Here is a 16,023-nt window from a genome sequence, read left to right on the forward strand (position 1 = left end):
GTGGGGACTGTGGCCAACTAGAGAGCACCTCTTTTGGTGGGGGGGTGGGCACCTGCTATTCCATCCCTCTGACTGTTGTCACGTGGTAATGCAGCACCTGTTTTCCCAGCCCTTACAGTTTTTCAAAAGATACCAGAAATTCAGATTTCTAAGTGGTATGTCTTGATTTTTAAACATTGGCAACTTTTCAGTTTGTCTTTTTTTTTGTTTTTGTTTTTTCTGTTTTGTGATACTGGGTAGACAAAACATTCTTTTATTGCCAAACAGAACAATGCCATGGCTGAATGGCTGAAGATGTTCTTAAGAGATGATCATCGGTTCCTCTTTTTCTAGGTGCTAGGTAAGTGAGTGTACTAACTTTTTAAACATACATCAGGCTGTTTCTGTATAATTTGTGTATTTTTCTATATGTGTGTTATATTTCAATAAAAAGCTGACTTAAAAAGAACCAGAGATACGTATCAGATCTTGTCAATAAGTGACAATCCTCTTTCCACTGGAGAGGGTTAAAAACAGGACAGCAGGCTGAAAATGGAGTCTCTTCTGCTAATCCCCATGTGGACAAACCGAGATTTAATGTAATTACAGTTTCAGCACTTTCAGAAATGGAATCTTAAACCGGTCGATCAGGAATCGCCTGGTCAGCGCTAGTTAGGGAATCTGCCTGGGAGGCCCCTGCACCCCCTATAGGAAAGTACAGCCATATCCTCCCTGCCTTATCCAAGGCTTCAGTTACCCACAGTAAACCGTGGCCCGAAAACATTACATGGAAAGTTCCTGGAATAAACAATTCATCAGTTTTGAGTAGGACACCGTGCTGAGTAGGTGATGAAATCTCACGCCTTCCTGCTCCATCCCACCGGGACGTGAATCATGCCTATGTCCTGCATTCACGCTGTATGAAGGCCCCATCTGGTAGTCACTTAGGAGCCGTCTCGGTTGTCATTGATCGCCGTGGTATTGCACTGCTTGTGTTCAAGTCACCCCTGTTTTACTTAATAATGGCCCCAAAGCACAAAAGTAGTGATGCTCGCAGTTCAGACATGTCAAAGAGAAGCCGTGGAGTACTTTCTTTAAGTGAAAAGCTACGTGTGTGTAGGAAAAAACATTACATACAGGCTTGGTACCATCGTTGGTTTCAGGCTCCCACTGGGGGTCTTGGAACGTTTCCCCTGTGGATAAGGGGAGACTCCTGTAATCTGACTTCTCCTCAAGCATCTGTAACTTCTGTCTTACTGTCCTTTTGTCCCGCACAATGGCCACTACCTTCGGGAGAATTCTACAGGGACAAAAGCCAAGCTCCTGGTTAATTTGGGGAGTTGTAAGGGCAAAGAGTTCACTGGATATCAAACTGTATTAAAACTGCATATGCTTAAGCCACTAGATTCTGCCAATTAAAAAAACTTGTGGGTCTCTCTGAGCTCATCTTGTCTGCAGAATGAACAGGTATTTTGTCGTTTAAATATAGATGATCAGAAAAGGACTTTCCCTCTGGATTGCGATGCTGAGCAAGACCTTGTGCACGCATCTGTGCTTAGGCCTAAAGACAGAGCCTGGAAAATGGGGGGCTGAGGTCTGGGCACAGGAACCCGAAACTCAGCCAGGCCCTGGGAGCCGAGAGTGTCTTTCTGCCCCAGCTCTTTGCTCCGGCTCTGCGTTGAAGTTGCAGAGAGAGGGCTTCCAGAAGTGGAAACATTTTTAAATGCCTTTTAACTTTTCGCCTGTGGATACAGCTGCGTTGACACAAAGCCACGTCTGAGGCATGATGTCTCCGAAGCCTGGCACCATGTAGTGTTTTTCTACTGGGACCCATAATGGCTGGCGTTTAAGAGTGGTCCTGTGTTCGGTTTTATCAATGTGGTGCTTGAACCGGACTTTCAGCTGACCTCCAAAAGGAAATAGTTTTAAAAGGGAGAATTTTAAGTCTGCCAAAAGTCAAATAATGGCACAGCACAGGAAAAGCGAGGGTTTTGTGGGTTTTATATTAAAATACAAGCCTCTTCATGCCCCAGAACAGCAGCCTGCAGAAAATGTGCAGTTTAATATATGAGGCTAGAAAAAGCAGTTTTAAAGATCAGATTTCCCCCTTTGTCCCTTGTGACTTATCAGAAAGGAACAAGTTCTTTCTCCTGCATCCCCCCCCCTCTATTTTTGGTTTTATACAAGGGACTGTTCTCGTTAAAGTAGATTTCAGAGTTCTCTGACAGTGCCTAGGCTGTGTTCACGGCCTCATACCTGAGGGACACTCTGCAAAAATGTGCCTGAGGACAAAGGCCATTGATATTTGCTTAAGCCCACATTGTCAACTATTTTCCCCATAAATTACCACTAAGAGGAACCCCCACTATTTTTTTTCTGATCAGGGTCTTGCTGTTTTTTGCTCCACCTGCACATCCCTCCTTTTTGCCCAACATGTAATCGAGTGAGAACCTGTAGGACAGAGGGAGTTTGTTCACTGTCCCGCACAGTCGGCCTCTGGCTCAGGGGAGGCTGTCGTTTCTCCTAAGAATGATCATCTGGAAGGAGAAGTGCTATGTATCTCCTCAGTGAGGACTCTCTCTGGGTTCTAGACAGGGGACAGAAGCACACTTGTGAATCAGTTCAAGGGAAATGTCACCTGCTTCTCACAGACCGGTTTGCTGCTATTGTCATCTTACCTTCTGTTTGTAGCAGTCACATTGATAGAATAGCACAGGCACTGGCTGGTGTGGCTCAGTGGTTGAGGGTCAGCCCATGGACCAAGACGTCACTGGTTCGATTCCCAGTCAGGACACATGCCTGGGTTGTGGACTCGATCCCCAAGTAGGACGTGTGCAGGGGGCAGCCGATCCATGTTTCTCTCTCATTGATGTTTCTGTCTCTCTCCTTTTCTCTCTCAAATCAATAAAAATGTGTTGTTGTTTTTTAAAAAAGAACAGTACAGGCTACTAATGGAGGTTTGGGGGACCCTGAATTCAGTGGAAATGCCACCTAACCTTTATCGCCGACACACGCCCCTTATATCCAGTTATAAGAACAAGTTCCAGGGGAGAGCACATTGGGGTTAGGAACGGCTGAGGGGAGGTCTGCCTCAGGTGTGGTGGGACATTGATCTCTAGGCCTGCTGGGAACCAGGACAAGGAGAGGACAGTGGAGCAAGGGGGACAGAGAAAACGAGATGAAGGTCCAGATGGCATGGATGTGACATTGGGCTAAAGAGGATCTGGCCCAGGAGGGAGGAAGGATTTGCAGTCTCAGGAGTTCCATTTGCAGGTGGAGCTGAGAGCCAGATATAGATGAAGGGGGTTGGGAAACATTTCCAGCCACCCGGGCGCCCTGCACAGGTGCAGGGATCCAGACAGACAAAGAACCTTGGCTCCCAAGAGTTCCAGGGAGGTGACTGCACGTGGTTGGTGGCACTGTGGCAGCTGCAGTGAGACTGGCTGGAAGGTGTATCACTTAGCTACAGTCTCACGAATGTTGCTTAACAAAGCGCCCCCAAATGCAGAGGCATAAACCACAAGCATTTCTTTCTCGCTCTCATGTCTGCAGTTCAGCAGTCTAGGCTGGGCTCGGCTGGGCTCGGCTCCAAGTCCTGGGTTGGTTCAGGTCTACTGCGTGTGTCTCCAATTGTCCTGAGCAGTCTGGGATGTGTTTTCCTCGCGGTGGTGGCAGAGGCACTAGAACACAAGCCCAACTGCAAAAGCACTTTAAAATCCATTTTTTCTGTTGGCCCAAACATGTCACATAACCAAGCCCATCGCCAGTCTTTGCCTCTGTCGAGGGGAACTGCAAGTTCATGTGGCAAGAGTGAGGGTAGATTGGGGGTGAAGAATTGGAGGTGGGTCACATGAGCGGGTCAGGTTGTTTATGATCACTGCTCAGAATGGACTCCCATTAACTAAACTCACAGCTGATGCACAAGCCAGAAACCTTTGAAGTACAGCCCAATGAACTATATGCATACACCCCTGTAGCCACCACTCAAATCAAGGGACATCTCCATCACCCCAGACAGTTTCTTTGTCAGTACAGCCTCCAAACAAAGGTGGTCACCACTCTGATATGTCAGCATGGCTTTGCCTAATCTATGGCATAAAACATACCTTTTTGTGACTGACCTCTTTTGCTCAACATAATGTTTTTGAGATTCATCCATGTTGTGATATGTCAATAATTTGTTCTTTTTAATTCTTGCGTACTTACCTATTGTATGAATATACCACAGTTTGCTTATCTATTTTCCTGTTAATAGATATTTAAGTTTCTATTTTCAGCTATTATGAATTAAGTTGCTATGAATATACTTGTACATATGTCTTTTTGTTACATGCACCCATTTATCTTGGATGTGTACCTGAAAGTGGAATTCCTTGTTATAGGGTAGACATAGGTAGATATTAGTAGATATTCCAGTTTTTTAAAGTGCTTAGACCAAATTTTACTCCCATCAGCAGTATGTAAGAGTTCCAGTTGCTCCATATCCTTGTCAACACTTGATGTGGTGAATCTTTTATTTTATTATTTTTTTTAACTTTATTTTTATTGTCGACACTCTTACAGATGTCCCCATTTCCTCCCACCTTTGCCCGCCTCCACCCAGCCCCACACCACTCCCTCTGGCCATCGCCACACTGCTGTCAGTGGCTGTGGGTTATGCATATAGGTTCTTTGGCTGAGCCTTTCGCCGTCTTTCATTTAGTCTTTCCCTGCCCTTCCCCCCTGACAGCTGGGTGCAGTCTTTTAAATTTTACCCGTTCACCTGGTTACATGGGTGAACCTCATTGTGGTTTTCATTTGAATTTTCCTGAAGAGTGCTGTAATAACATTGAACACCCACCAGATGTGCTTTACATCTGGATATTCTCTTAGCGAAGAGCCCATTCAAGTCATTTGCTCCTTTTAAAATTTCATTTTGTCCTTTTCTTATTGGTTTTCAAGTTTGCTAATTCTTTTTTTAAATATATCTTTATTGATTTCAGAGAGAGGAAAGGAGAGGGAGAGAGAGAGAGATAGAAAGATCAATGATGAGAGTCATTGATCAGCTGCCTCCTGCACGCCCCCGACTGGGGATCAAGCCCGCAACCCGGGCATGTGCCCTGATGGGGAATCGAACCCCAATTGCCTGGATCCTAGGTCGATGCTCAACCACTGAGCCACGCCCTGCTGGGCAGGTTTGCTAATTTTCTAAAATATATTCTTGTCATAAGTTCTTTGTTAGATGCATGTATTTAGAATATCTCCCGCTCTTGGGTTTGTTCATTCACTTTTTAATGAAATGTTTTGCTGAATATAGTTTTTAACTTTAATGAAGTCCAATTTATCTCTTTCTTAATGGTTTATCCTTTTAAAATTTTTAAAAATTGAGATGGTTCAGTACGTACTTTTTATGTCCTGTTTAGAAATCTTTGCCTGCCCTTCATTTCCCTGGCCTGATACCCCCTGTTTTTTGTGCCAGTTCAGCTCCATGCCAAAGTCAATGTTTTTTCTTAGGTAGGGAGAATGGATATCGGGTCAGGGTAAATCTGGGTGAGACAGGATATGTGCCAGAGGTCAAGTTAGAGAGGGGAAATCTGCAGATTTGCAGAACAGATTGAAGCAAGAGGCCTAACGCTATTAGATTTTGGTCCAAGGACCTGAAAGGAAAGATGTATTCTAGTGGCTCTATGGTTGGGTGACCGGACAATTATTTGTGTTGCTGTCCAGCTCGCGCTGTATCTCTTGGAGTATTTTGAGAGCCTTGTTGAACTTCTTTATCAAATCAAACTCTTTTCATGTTCACAGCCCCTAATCTATTGCCTAGAAACATTAGTCAATGAAGCTCTGGCAGGTGTGGCTTAGTTGGTTGGGCATCTTCCTGTGCACAGGAGATCGCCGGTTCAATTCCTGGTCGGGGTACATGCCCGGGTTTCAGGCTTGATCCTCAGTGGATGGCGTGCAGGAGGCGGCTGATTGATGTTTCCCTCTCTCACTGGTGTTTCTCTGTCTTTTTCTCTCTCCTTCCTCTCTCTCTAAAAAAAATAAAATAAAAAAAGTATGTCAATGAAGTTCATATTTTAGGGACATCATGTTAATGATGGTCTAATGGCCATCATTTTTCTTCTAAGTGCTCAAAAAACATCATCTTCGTAATACTTTCTTGACCATATTTAGGATATAAAACCTTCACTGGGAATAACATTCACCCATCCCTAATTTGCTGACTCCTCCCCCATTCTCCATAAATTTTCCTAAAAAAGATCAATGTCAATAATTCCATGATCTCATCTGTTTTCCTACAGTCCAGTGTAAATATTTGGGTCTGCTTTTCATAATGAGACCATGGCAGGGCCTGGATGGAACTGCCCAGACAGTGGGGACAGAGCCAAGTGGGAGTTGGCAGGAGACACGACAGGCAGGGAGAAGGCAGAATCACTGGAAACTCTGTGGAGGGCAGAAACTGGTGTCCCAGACTGGATTTTGATCAGGTAGGAGCAGCCGAGGTGAAACGCAGGACTTGGGAGATGGGCTCTGTGAGGCTTTGCTGGGAAGGCAGAATGGCTGGATAGTGAGAACGTAGCTTCATACCAGGTCATCCCAAGAGTTTGTTGGGACCACAGGACTGAAGCTGGCTCTCTTAAGAGGTAGTAATGGGCAGGAACAAGGTGGGAGTAGCCACTCAACTTCCAAAAAGGTGAGTTGGATGAAGCGGCAGACATGCCCTTGGGCCTGAACCCTCAGGAGTGGGGTAGATGAGTATGGTGTAGTAGAGAGGGCTCTTGGAATCAGACATATCTGGTTCTAGTTCTAGCTCTGCCACTTACTAATTATTGGACACCAGGTGAGAGGACTCTTCTATCCTAAGATCAATAAGAGAATCATTTCGGATTGTGCATACGAAATGCTAGGTTTCCCATTTTTCTCCCATTTATTTGGCTCTTCCTTCCTGTTGCCACACCCAACAGACAGCTTTCGGTCTTTGTCTTTCTGGCCTACTTTGCAGCCTACTTTGCTCTGTTTTACAGTCACTATGTTTTGAAATAAAACATTCCCTTGGCTCTCCCTTGGCATTCCCTTGGCAGATCCCTCTATTCCATGACAACTGCTATTATACCATATTAGTCTGTTAGAGCTGCCGTAACAAAAAAGCACAGAGTGATGGCGTAAACAACATACATTTATTTTCTCTCAGTTCTGGAAGCTGGAAGTTCAAGATCAAGGTGCTGGCAGGGTTGGATTCTTCTGAGGCTTCTCACCTTAGTTTGCAGGTGACCACCCTCTTCACGTGGTCTCCCCTTTGTGTGCACACATTACTGGTGTCTCTTTCCCTGTTTGTCCTAATTTCCTCTTCTTATAAGGACACTGGTCGGATTGGATTAGGGCCACCTAACAGTCTGATTTTAACCCATTTACCTCCTTCAAGACTCTATCTTCAACTGCAGTCACATTCTGAGTTACTCGGGGATAGGACTTAAACAAGTGAATTTTGGGAGACGAAATTCCATTCATAACGTATGTACATTACGTTACAGCTGCCACACTTGTATCTCCAACACATCCCTCCCAAGAGCCAGATCCATCGATGTACCTGCCTCCTGAACTTTCCACAAGGAGGTCCTTCTGACAACTCAAACTCAACAATTCTGAAACTCAACTCAGTATCTTTTCTCTGAATCCTTCCCCTCTTTGCCAACTTATGGTTTTATGAGATGAGTCCAATCTCATGAGTTTTATCAATTGGTTGAATCAATTCTAATAGGAAAAATCAATAAGAGCGGCATGTATATTCCAGGAGAGGGGCAGTATAAATTTATAGCATGGTATTAAGCCTGTGGCCTCTGGAGTCATCCGTTATCCCTATCATTTACTTTCTGTTGACTTTGCCCCTCATTTCCATATCTATAAAATTTGGGCTAATTAGGATGCCAGCCTCTCATGGATGTTGTGAGAATTATGAGACCGTGTATGTGGCCCAGCCTTGGCCCAGCCTTGTACCCTAGCATTTCCGTTCATACCAGCCTGACTTCTGGCTCCTAACATTTGCATCTCTCTGCCGAAAGAGAGCAGGAGCAGGCCTCAGCCAACAAGCGATGGGAGTTGATGTATAAATATTCCAACTCCCTCACCCTTTCAGGTAGCATCACTCTGAGGTTTGTGCTTGACACTGTTTGCCAGAGTTTCTTTGTGGATTAAACTCCAGTTGTTCACAGTGGTCGTTGGCTTGAAAACCATCCTCCCCTCCCTCTATCTTCCCCATTCCTCACTCACATACCAGTATTTCCTGGGATCACCTCCCCTAGAAATTACTTGCCCTAGAATCTTAGTCTTGTGGTTTGCTTCTGGGGTAACCCAACTATAACCTGTTATGACATATAACATATGTTATGGCCTGAATGTTTGTGTCCCCCCCCCCCAAAATCAGTTTTTGAAATCCCAATGCCCAAGGTGATGGCCTTAGAATGTGGGGCTTTGAGGAGACCTCACAGAGCTCCTTATCTTAAGCACCCTTGTGAGAACACAGCAAGAAATCTGCGACCAAGAGCAGGGCCCTCACCAGACCATGCTGGCATCCTGATCTTGGACTTCCAGCCTCCAGAACTGTGAACAGTAAATTTCTGTTGTTTGTAATAGCTGTGGGATTTTGTTATGGCAGCTCCAACAGACTCAGTCACAGCATATGGAAGTGTGGCTCAGTGCCTAGCATCTAGCAAATGCTCAGGACTGTCATTTCTGCCATTACTGTTGCTCATCAGTAGAAAGCAAAATACTCATAGGTGGGAGCACAGTCTTCTCCGTGCTGTGTTTATTTCTCTGCTGCACTGAGAAGCCCTGGGTGACACCAGGAGGTTGGGAGGGACTAAAAATCTTCCTCTTTTTATGTATAAATTACAGAGATGCACATGACATATAAACAGATATACAGTATACCTGTGGTATTAAAATTTAATGGGGAGTCAATTAGAATACAGTGAATGAAAGGCCCCTGGAAAGGGCACAATAACAACACTAACAAAAACCCCACTGGTTCATAATAGGCAGGAAAAGTTACTGTTGATGTTTCCTGGCTTTGGACCATCCTGGGTGGCACTGTTTAGTTTGCAGGGTTCATGTCCCCTTTTCCGGAGTAGGGCGTTAACGGTTGAACAGTCATAAAGTTGTTGGGGTAAATTTGCCCAGCGAGGCACCAGGCTTCTTGGCAAAACATCCATCTGTTTGTGGTTAAGTTTTTCCTGGTTCTTATTACAACCAGACTTGGTTACATTCTGAGAACCACGAGGCTTGGCTCTGATGGAGAAGACGACCAGTTCATCCAACACGGGTCCTTTGAATCTTCCCTTCCTGACTTCTCCAAAGCTTCTCCTCCTCCTGGCGGACAACACTGAATTTGGCAAAAAGAAAACAGGGCCAAATTCTTTACTTCCAGCCCACATTTCCTTTGGCAACATATAATAGTTGAAGAGTTTTTTAAATACAGCTCTCCTACAGGCATATGATGAGCATGGCTTAAAGGGTTATTTCTCCCATCAAGAAGGCATCAGGAGGATGGCCAAGCTACAGGAGACTGATGCTTCCAGTATTTAATCAGCTCAAAGCGAGGCTGCTGAAATACGCTCGCTAACTTAGGTACAAAACTGGTTACTATCCTACAGGGCGATCAAACCATAATCTTTGGAGTTGTGCTCTACTGGACAAATGTAATTTATAAATTATATTTAGATGGTTATATCTGGATACTTTGGACAGTTTTTCTTATATCATCATCAAGATTCACCTAACATTTTCTATACCAGTTTATCTGGGCTATGAAATCTTAACAAGCTTCAGCTCTTCATTTTCCCTTTCGAGTATCTGAAAGGCTACATGAAAAACTTTGTCTCTTTGACATCAAAGTCACCTAATAGCTAAGTGCACTCAGTGATTTGTTGTAAATGTTTACAACACCCTCATATGTAGCATCTGCCTATTTCCTTGGTATAAATACTCCAACCACGGTGAATTTCAAACTTCCACTGCCATGTCATTGAAGGCAGTGTTGGGAAGCTTTGCATACCAAGCCACGCTATTGTGAACCAGTATTTTCTGGTTCCAGCACTTCATTGAGTGTGTGCTATGACATATACTTTATGGATTATAGTCACGGTATTCAAGTTATTTCCAAGGACGTAGAACCGTGGTCACAAGGGAAATAACTCTGAAGAGCCTGAAAGATCAGCCCATCCAATGATTCTAAAGCTATAATCCCTGGAACCTTAGTAGTCCTTGAGGGTCCATCAGGGGTTACACAGACTTAATTCAGAGTTACATTTTTAAAAACTACAATGAAAGTATACACATACATATGTAACAAATACATAAAGAAATATATGGAACCAATGAGAACCAAGTGTAGAATTTTGTAACTTCTGAGAGGGAGACAGGATATGATGTGATGAGGAGGGATCACAGGGGCGCTGAGTGCAGAGGTGTGGGGCACTGTCTTTAAACATTTTTGTGTATCTTAAATATTGCATAATAAATTAACAACACACACCCACGAGTGCATTTTATATCACATTTTGAACCTTTAAAAAACACGAACACAACAAATTGTGCTACCAGACGTATTCTGTACACACGACGGAGTAAAGGGTCCTCCTGTCCTGTTTAATTAAACATTTCCCAGTGTTGTATGGTGAGCTGGTCAAAAACATTAAACTGTTCTCAGAATTTTCTTTTACTTTGGATAATGAGGCAGTGGAATGTACTTTTCAATTTTAAAACTGTTTCAAACTTAATAAATGTTGCAAGTATAGTATAATGAATACTAGTATGACATTTATTTATCCAAATTAATAAATTTGAATATATGACCACATTTGTTTTTTCATTCCCTGTCCTACACACACACACACACACGCGCGCACTCAATGATTTGAGAGTAAACTGATGCATCATGTCTCTGTATTACTTAATACTTCAGTGTTTACTTCTTAAAAACCAAGATATTTTTATGTTACTACAATAGAGTTGCCAAATTCAGGAAATTTAACAATGATGCAATAATTTTATCTCCTTTATAGTCCACATGCCGGCCTTACCAATTATCCTACTAATGCTACATATAACAATTGTATTTTTTAATGTTTAGCTTCAGGATCCAGTCTGGGATCATGCATCGCATGTAGCTGTCATTTCTCTTTAGTCTTCTTCCATCTGAAACGGGTCCTCAGCCTTTCTTTGTCTTTCGCGACCTTGACATTTTTTGAAGAGTCCAGGCCGGTTGTTTCCGTGGCGGCCCTCGGTTTGCCGTGTCAGATGCTCCTCGCAGGCGGGTCCCGGGCATGTGCTGTTGGCAGGAAGGCCACAGCAGCGCTGCCTCCCCTCCGTGCCTGGCGTCAGGAGGCTCGTGTGGCAGGTAACTGATGGCTGGTTAAGGTGGCGTCCTCCAGGTTTCTGTGCAGTGGGAGATTTTTAAAAAATAGTTTATTGATTTTTAGAGAGAGAGGAAGGAAAAGGGAGAGAGAGAGAAAAACATCGATGTGAACATTGATTGCCGACCTCCTGCATGCCATGCCCCCTGCTGGGGATCGAGCCTGCAACGGGGCACGTGCCCTGCCTGGGAATCAGACGGGCAACCTTTCCGTGCCCAGGACAGTGCCCAGCCAACTGAGCCACACTGGCCAGGGCTGCAGTGGGCGGTTTGTAAGAGCCATTATTTGGTGAAGCATCAAAGTGGGGTTATTTAGACCTGTCTGGGTGATGGCTCCAAAGTTGCTCTGAGAATGTCATCTCTCGAGGTGAGTCAGCGGCTCTCTGAGCTTTGCGGCATTTTTGTGGCCCAGAAACGGCAACGTCAGCAGCCTGATCTGCGGCGGGGGATGCAGAAGCCATCGGTGTCCACATGTCTGGTGTGCGGCACCCTGGTGCGCAAAGAGCCGAATTAAACTCTCCGACGAGAGCTGACACCTCCCAGCTGACTGCTGAGTGTGCTTGTCCCCCCCGCCTTGGTGACGCGATATTTGTGCAGTGTGGGCTTCTTGAGGTTTCCCCACTTTCCTATATAAAATAAAGACAGTCTTTCTTCTGAGCCAGGGCCGCGAAAACGCTGGGCCACAAATCGCGAGTTGCCTGAGCCAGGCTGGGACAGCGGCCTCTCCGAGAAAAACAGGAAATTAGAACCTATGCACTTTCCACGCATTGGCTGGACTGCGAGTTTCTCAGTGGTTCCATGTGGCTTGAATAACAGGGTAATTTTCCTTTAGAGAGTAAAATGCCCAAACTAATTAAGATGTATTTTATTGAATAGCATTTTATTTCAGTGAATTCTTTAGTGCCCAGCACTGTTTTAAGTACTGTCGCAGATTTACTCATGAGTTCATCCCACAAATGTTTACTGGGCCAGGAAGCGTGTGGTGTCAGCAGGGCAGAGGTTATGCTCTTGTCCACAGTTTTTGTGTGTTTTTTAATTCTCACCAGAGGGTATTTTTTCCATTGCTTTTTCAGAGAGAGTGGAAGGGGGAGAAAAAAGAGAGAGAGAGAAACACGATTGGTGCCAGAGAGACACGTTGATTGGTTGCCTCCTGCAAGTGCCGGGACCAGGGTCGGGGATCGAGCATGCAACTGAGGTATGTGCCCTTGGCCGGAATCAAACTGGGACCCTTCAGTCCACAGTCTGACGCTCTACCCACTGAGCAAAGCCAGCTAGGGTGCTTGTCCACATTTGATAGACACACTGGGTGCACTCAAAACATTAGACAGCACCCCAGGCCCTGCCCCGCAGAGGCACACGGCCTATGGGCGATAAATAGAAACATGGAATTATAACTCCACAGGAGGCTGTTAGAAGGGGCCATGGGCACCCAGAAAAGGGGAGACCCCAATGCAGGGGGTGGTGAGGGTTGCACAGAGGAGGTGATTCTTGAGCTGAGTCTCAAGGGACATAGTGAGAGGGGCACTTTAAACAGAGAGATCGTTGCAGATAAACAGAAATGTGGCAGGTGAGGGTGGGCTCCTGGGAGGGGTCAGAAATGCAGAAATGGAAAGAAAGGTTTGAGTCAGATGGCAGAAGACTATCTAGTATATGCTCCATTAAAGAGTTTGGACCTCACTTTCTGAGTGGCAGGGGTGTCTTGATTAGAATTTGTGATTTAGAGTAGGGTTTCTGGCAAGGCAGGCCCCCACACACACCCTTCTGAGGGAGCTGGCTTGGATCTAGATATGTAGGTTTTGATGGGGGTGGTCAAGCCTGGAGCCACCACAGCCATTTCACCACTGATCACACTGATAATGGGCCGCTCTAGTCCCGGGCAGAACCAAGGGACAGAAAAAGCTAAGGAAACAGAAAAATCATGGAGCCCTGGCTTGGCCCACACCTCCCGAAGCCCTCCACTGGACTCTGCCACACCTGTCAGTTGCTTTACTGCTTAGTGATTAAGTTTCTATCTTGAAATAATTTCACTTCCAGAAAAGTTGAAAGTTCAGAGAATTCCCAGTTACCATTTATGCAGATTCACTGACCTGTACCTTTTTGCCCTATTTGCTAAATCTTTCTCTGACCCAGTTGAGAGCAGGTTGCAGACGTCAGGCACCTTTACTCCTTCCATATGCAATTCTTAACTGGGTTGTCACCCTGGCCAGTGCACCTCAAGGTTATGGGTTCGATTCCTGGCCAGGGCAGGGCACATGCCTGGGTTATGGGTTTGGTCCCGGTTGGGGTGCATGGGGGGGCGGCCAATCAGTATGTGTCTCTCACATCAATGTTTCTCTCTCTCTCCCTTCCTCGCTCTCTAAAATAATAATAAGAAGAAGAACATAATTAAAATTAAATTTAAAAAGGCATGTCCTCGTACATTCCCACAGTCCTATCATCCAAGACTGGAGCTTAACTATTGATAATGGTATTTTTAAATCTAAATCACAGATACCAACTTTTAATAATTTTCCTAAGAGTGTCTTCTCTAGCATGTTTCTTTCTTCAGTCCAGAATCATGTCATTTGGGGGGGGGGGGTTACCTTTAATCTCTTTTAATCTGGAATGATTCCTCAGCCTTTCTCTGTTTTTCGTTACATTGATATTTTGCAAAATCCAGGCCAGCTCTTTTATGGAATCTTCTTCAATTGGGGTGCATATGACATTTCTTTATGATTAGATTCAGGTTTCACACCTCTTGCCAGAATATTCCGTAATTGACGTGTTCTTGGAGCATCCTGTCTGGAGAACACAGAATGTGTCTGCCTTCACCGGGGATATTAATGTTGGTCACCTGGTCGAGATGTTGTCTAGTTTCTCCAGTGTATGGTCACTGTCATTCCTCTTAGAATTAATAAGCAATCTGTATGGTGACATTACTGTTTATTTTTAAGCCAATTTGAATTGGCTTTTCTGTTACTTAAAACATAAAAGCTCCTCCCTGATTCAAGAGCTCATTTATATTGTGGGAGTAATTGCTGATTACCATGGAGAAACAAGCAAGGGATTATAATGAGAAAAACAGGAGAAGTTTCTTAAAACCTTTAATTGTGGTCAGATGGGAGCAGAGCTGAACCCAAGGGCATGGGTATCCTAAGAAGACTAATCATTTGGTGACACTTCTTAGTCTTTAAATTTATCTTGCTAGGGCAAGACCAAATAAAAAAGATTCTTTATTACTGAAAATTGCATCCTCTGTTCAAAATAGTTGTCATTACTTGGCACTGAATGTAACATAATATTTTAACTTACTTGCAGATTTGCAACAATTTGCTAGAAAGTCTTTCCTTTCCATTTTTTTTATCACTCTTGACTGGATAATGCTAGTTACACTCACAAAGGATGGTGGTTGTTTACAGGGACATACAAATTTCATTCAAAATACGCTCCTTTGTTTTTTCTAGGAAAAAATGTTTCCATTAATTGTAAATTCAGTAGCAGCCGAGCAGGATTCCTAAGAGAAGTAGTGAGCCAGACTCGGAGACAAATTTTCAAGTACAAGTCATTTACTGGGAGGTGATCTGGAGGAAAGTGAGGACGGGAGCTGGGGAAGGGGAGGCAGGTGTTAGAGTGTGTGTGTGTGTGTGTGTGTGTGTGAGAGAGAGAGAGAGAGAGAGATTATTTGTGATTGTCTGAAGCAGACCCTGAGATGAAAAGTCAAGTGCAAATACTTTTGGGGGGCGATAAAGGCGTTACTGGTAGGAGAATATGGAATGGAGAGGGAAAGGCACCCGAAAAAGAGTGTTATGAAGCCAGCCCTCCCTGGGGTGACCCGAGCCAGCCCCCTGGGACGCCGGGAGAGCATGCACGTCAGAGCTGCCCCACCTGAGAGCTGAGGGATTGGGGCCAAGGCGGGACAGGCCACGTCGCTCGTCAGTAGCAGTTACGCGGCGCCTGGTGTGGCTTCAGGCCTCGCCTGCCCGGCGCTGCCAGCTTGGGCCACCTTCCACTCGCTGGTCCAGGTGTGGCAGTGTGGCCGGCAGGAGCGACAGCCTGCAGAGGTCACGTGTGAAGATACTCAACAAGGAGAGGTGGGCGCTGGTGGGGATGTTCTCTGTCCCCACCCCGTGGGGTCTCTGTTCTGGAGGGGCCAGAGCCAGTCTGCACGCAGGTCGCTGCTGAGATTGCAGTTTGGGGTTGGAAACCGATCATAAAGGGGCCCTGAGTGCCCAGCCAGAGAACATAAATATTAAATCCTTGGGTCGCGAGCAGGGCAGCAGCCCGCTGGGAAGGACCGTTCCTTTGGCGCGGCCTGCGGGATGCAACGGAGCCCGCACAGGCCGTGGGGACGCGCGGACCTTGGGGAGCTGCTGAACCCATCAGGGCTGCGCCTTCCGAGGCTGGAAGGGGGTGGAGGGTGGGAGGGGAGGCTGGAGACGTTTGAACAGGGAGACTGCAGAGCTGTGGGCGAGCGATGCTCGGGGGGGCCCAGGCCCCTCCCCGGGAGGCTCTGAGCCTGGTGTTGTCATTAACAGAGGGGAGCAAGGACTTCAGGGGAACGGAATGTTAAGTGGAAAGTCAGCATTCGAAGCTACATTTTCTAGAAGGGAACCAAAGATGAGCGCTTCTTTTTGTACTTTTTTTTACAGACAGACATTTCTGAGCTCGGAAAAGGA

The 16,023-nt window shown here is 45.4% G+C and overlaps 1 protein-coding gene across 2 annotated transcripts in view; it reads left to right on the plus strand.

Moving 5' to 3' along the window:
- The first annotated feature begins 207 nt into the window (after positions 1-207).
- The window catches only part of RIN2 (Ras and Rab interactor 2), a 105,424-nt gene continuing 89,608 nt past the window's right edge, over positions 208-16,023 (plus strand). The window contains exon 1 of one of the 2 annotated variants that reach the window (XM_087818890.1): positions 208-340. The gene's annotated coding sequence lies outside the window, so the exon portion shown is untranslated. The remainder of the gene's footprint in view (positions 341-16,023) is intronic. The other variant, XM_087818892.1, reaches the window with a different exon arrangement.

Source organism: Miniopterus natalensis, chromosome 7 (genome assembly GCF_054644295.1).
Source record: "Miniopterus natalensis isolate mMinNat1 chromosome 7, mMinNat1.hap1, whole genome shotgun sequence".
Taxonomy (NCBI): Eukaryota; Metazoa; Chordata; class Mammalia; order Chiroptera; family Miniopteridae; genus Miniopterus; species Miniopterus natalensis.